Raw genomic sequence first — 5,227 nt, 5'->3', positions numbered from 1 at the left:
GCAAGGGAGTTGAGCAACAGCAGCATCAAAAAACAGCTTGTGAGAGGAAGTCCTTAATCCATATGTCATGTCATTACATTAAGAACTACAAAAGTACTGCTGAGATTGCCGTGTACTACACAAATATGGAGGTTTTGCCAAGACCTGGAAAGACTCTTTCTTCAGCTTTCTTACCAAGTAGGATCCTAACACTGAACCCGTGGAGTCCCACCAATTTGAACAAGGCTGTTTGTGAAATTCAGAGCAGGTGCTGATGAATAGGGGAGGAGCAGGTTGGCTGGAAAGAGGAAAAAAGTTATTGGCAATGGAAACTATTTTTTCGTGGAACATCAATAAGTTCCTAGAATATTTTCAAAACTTTCCAAATAAACCCTAAAGTGTAAAAAGCTGATATGTAGGTGTGTGAAGCCTGCAGAAGTTGTATTTTAAGGGTACACTCTAATGCCCTGGCAGAGTTAGTGCTGTAACACTCTCAGAAATCAGCGGCCAGTTCTGCAGCGTGTGAAAGGGTGTGACAATCCACCCTGCATGGAAAGTTCTGCTCTGATGCATCTACACAAGTAATGTATTAAATTATGCAAGTAGTACTTTTAAAAATATTATTTTACAATTCTGCTTGAAGATAGTTGGCTAATTTGTGTATAGAGCCAAAATTTGCTCTGAGTTTATTGAATTTTCCCTTTCTGTTAAGCTTTCGAGTTCATTTAGCAGTGAGAGTTTGTATAAAAGGAGTAGGCTCCCTGCACTTTAAACGATGCCAGTTTCTTTAAACCTTGTGTGCCAGCTCAGGAGCAATAATATCAAGTGACTTCAAAGGACAACTGCTCCCAACAATCCACAGTGGCTTGTATTTCAACTCGTTAACCAGCAGAGCTCACCAGACCTGTTATTTTATTTCAAGGCCTCTGCTGCTCTTTTCATGTATTGAGCTACAGACCCAGCTCAGTGCAAACGAAAGGGGGGGAAAAAAAAGCAAAGTTGTGTAGAATTTGGTAAGGAGGTCAATCCCTGCACATGTGTCTCCAGACATAGGCACACAGACTATTTTTAAAGTAAACCTGGAACATATGTTTCATGCAAGCAGTCAATAATAAAGCTTGATGACATGTTTTCCTTCTCTCACACCCACTTACTTGCTTCCCTCCTTTGACTATGTCTTGTCTGAAACCAAGACTGCAGGTTCTTTGGAAAAGGATCTGTCACTATAAATCAGCCAGACTCTGATTTGGCTTCCTACATGCTGTTTCAGAATATATGGCAATAATTATTAGGTCATTCATTTTGCGTGTCAGTGGTGTTCATTATAGTAAATATATTTGCCTCTTCTCTTCCCTCCCTGTTTAAGGCATCAAATGATGTCCCTACAAAGTGCTTATTCAAACTGGCAGATCTCTTATACGTGCTAAGAACTAGAAATATATCAAATTTGACACAGAGTTTTCATTCTGATAATATTGCTTGATAGTGGGTTTCTGAAACAAGGTCAAGGCTAAAAGCTGGACTATTTGACTTATTTTGGGTTTAATATAGGTGAGTGTAATTGATGTCAAGGAAGTTTCAGCTCCAGCCTTAGTTTTCCACTCCTCAGCCTTCTTTTAGACTGTGAGTGGGGGGATATTTACAGCCTGAACAAAGCTTTTGCCAACGTGTAAGTCAGCATAAAACAGTGCCCATTGCTGAAAGAATCACTTCCACCTTTCCAAGGGCCCTCCATTTCTCATTTTCAGCACTGTACCTTGTCATAAGCAGAGGCAATTGTGTGACTGTACATTGAGCCACTTCAGGCTCACCTAAATTGAAGCTCATCCGTTTTTTTCTGACCCTGGTTCACTACCTAGTCCCACAAACTCCTGTATAGGCACAAAAGAAAGTGCCATGCAGGGTCAGAAAAAACGTGTCCAAGGGCAGCAACAGACAGCACTTGTGTAGCAGTGCTTTGTGTAAAGAGTGCCTGAAACTAAGGCCTGATGCTACTCTGATTATATCTCCTGGACAAAAGTCTTTGATTTTTGTAGGTATTATGTCTGAGAAAGGCCTGGTGACCTCAGTCCTTGATGGTTCCTTGGAGAAGCAGTTAGGGTTTTGAATTAATAGGGCAACCTGGTACTATAGACAGATTTGTATAAACAGTTCATAATGCTATTAGTTTTTTATTTAATTCATGGCTATCTGTATCTGTCTGTTCTTAGGATGAGAGAAAGATTAGACTGGAGTTGACTCTGAAAGATAGAAGAGAAAGGTATTAAAAAAAAAAACAAAACCAAACCACAACCCTGTGTTTGTTGGAGCTTTCACCTCGCTCTTGGTGGTGCCGGAAGGTAGACTTCTGTCATGATGTTGGTCAGGGCTTTTTTCTGCTGCTATCTCTCTCTACCATTCTCTCAGAACTGGAAAGGAGATAAAAATCCTGCCCTTCTACCTGTGATTCTGAATCAGCTCTCCTAACCCTTGGCTATGTGCCCAGCAAAACCCCAGAGCCAAATTCCCTGTCAAAGCCAAGCATCCTGTGGCTTGTCTCTATTATCTAAGTGAGGATATACAAGCCCAGAAGAAGGGAAGGGAGAAGTACCTGGTCCAATGCAAACAGTGATTTCCTCTTCCATACTAATGTTTTAATAATGGTTTGAGAGTGATAGGGATTTGTGAAGATGTTTGAATTCAGTCTGTGAGCCTGTTGCAATTGCATTTGTAGCAGTTTGAATGTCAAATAAATTCACCCAATTTCACCTGCACAGTATAGGAACACGATCAGATATGTGCTCCTAGGAGTTCACTGTAGCTCCCACCAAAATCCTTGAGACTACAGTGCCACCTGCAGCGTTCTCACCCCTGTCCTCATGGGACAGGGGCTGGCAGCTCAGCAGGGTTGTGGTCTACTGCATCTAATTTGAGAAGCCAAGAGCAAGCACTGTATGGTGCCCTGCAAGCATGGCCCTCAGCAACCTGGAGCAAAAGTGGGCTTGTCCTGTTTTTAAGGCTTTTCCTGGTTGAGGATGACTGGGCAGACTTTGCTTTGCAACTTTGAATTTCCAGACTTCCTTCACCTCATACTTCACGAAATACATGACACCTCTATCAGTAGTCTGACGATGTACGGGCTGTTGCAGCTTATTTCTGTAATGTGCTTACTTTTTATTTGCTTTATATGGCTAATGAGAGAGCATACATAACAAATCCAGGTGTGTTGCTCCCATCAGTCCCTGGGGAAGCTGTCACCAGGTAGTGGCATCACCCCCCCGTTACATCCGCACTGGTTAACAATAGTGCAGGGCAACCACCAACTCTTGCACTCCCAGCTTATTCTTCAGCTCCTCTCCCATGAAAATTGAAATTCCTCACTCTGGGCACGTGCCCGTGCTTCTAAATGCCACTAACTACCTCTGCAGTGACTAGATCTGAGGGCTGTGCACTGCTACTGGTACCTCAGGGGACCCCTCATGCCACCAGAAAGTGAGGGGATAATGCTGTCATGGAACAGGCTGGAGAGCTCTACTTTGTACTTGCTTTGCACACTAGATAACACAAGAGAATCCCAGTCCTGATAGATTTTTTTTTTTTAAATCACACTCAATTGGGAACACTTGTTTAGGCTTATTAAGTGTTTTATTAGCTCTAAAAATAGGTTCTTAAATATTTTCCAAGGTTGACTAAAATGTGAAAAACAATTATATAATCAGTGTTTAAAATAAACCACAGTTTGTTATAACTGAGACCCATTCAGTGGAATAACATTTATCAAGAATCATAGCATATAGAAAACTGTACAGCCTCTGCAAATCCCCAGACGGTATTTCTCCCATTGCTTTCAAACTGAGTCGTTGCTGAGTCTAGTTTTCTGATGTCCATCAGAATTCCTACCAGCCAGGACACTGCAAAAGTGGAACACGGTCTTTGGGTGAGCAGGCTGCAAGGTTCTTAATGAAAATAAAGAACTGGTCTATTGGTGTAACCCTTTTTTATACTTTCTTATTGTTAAATGAAAACTTTTATAAATAACCTTACATAAATAATAACCTCAGAAGTTTTAAAAAGTTCACACCATCAGTCAGACCTAACTCAACATTCTCTGGTCTCTCACTGCTTAAACTGTTTCTGCAATTACTCTGGAATAAAAGAATCCTTAATGTCTCTTATTGTAAGAGCAGATCATATATTTTCGGCAAGAGTTAAGCTGCAGAGGAAGATTTGGCAGTTAAGTGAAATGCATGTTACAGCTGATGCTGCCTTTTTTTTATTGTTATTGGAATAACTGAAAAGATTAAGCTGTAGTGCAGGTAGGGCTTGAGTCATGCTTTTATCATTGCATCTCTTGGCCTGATATGAACTATATTATTATAAATGGTAGCTCAAGCTGATTCTGTACTTTGTTTATCTACAACCAAGCTCAGCCAAAGATCAGCTAGCCTAGTGAAAAAAATGTAGTTGAAGGCTGTGTACATACAGGCACTGCTAATTACTTTCAATGACTGTCAAATGAACATTGATACTAACAGATTTCTTAGTATGCCTTTAAACAAAGCACTGTTATCTATGCATAAGAAAAAGCACTACACAGAGCAGAGTTAATACAATATGTCAACCTATATTTTGATTTAGTTTGTTCTTTAAAAAAAAAAAAAAAAAAAAAAAGGAAGTGATTTATCACTCCTTTCTGTTGCCAAAAGGAACTGCAGTACCTTCCAAAAGCTTGCGCCCTGGGAGATCCCAGTGTCAGTGGTACTAACACCTCTTTTCTTCCGTAGTGTTTACATGATCAGCAGCTTTAGTCTCAGTGACTTTTTGCCTGTAAAGGAGCCGGGTGTGTTTGTAAATGACAGGCAGTATAACCCACCATCTGCCTCTGCACTGCCAAGAACCTGTTCGGGAAATCCAGATTCCCACTCACATCCCGGCCTTTTGCTCGTGAAGAGCTTACCCAGAGCAGTCTGTGCTACAGTGGGGAGTTCGTGGGGAGCCCTGGGATTAAAAGGCTCGGCAAGAAAAGCTTCGGAGGGAAGCAAGTGGCAGGATTTAAGGAGAGAGCAATCCCAGACGTGAACGAAACGCAAACACGCTGCGGGTTTCTCTCTTCCTCAGATAAAAGTACCTGCGAGCCAGCCTAAACGCTGCCCGCGGACGACTAGTCAGAACAAGCCCAAACTCCAGAGCTCAAATTAAAATGTTTCCTCTGCGCGACTGCCTCCTGCGCCGGGAGTTTCCTCGCCTGCCCCACACCTGCCCGCAGCCC

Source organism: Manacus vitellinus, unplaced genomic scaffold, assembly GCF_001715985.3.
Source record: "Manacus vitellinus isolate BGI_N305 unplaced genomic scaffold, ASM171598v3 scaffold_30_pilon, whole genome shotgun sequence".
Taxonomy (NCBI): Eukaryota; Metazoa; Chordata; class Aves; order Passeriformes; family Pipridae; genus Manacus; species Manacus vitellinus.
This window is presented reverse-complemented; position numbering follows the sequence as displayed.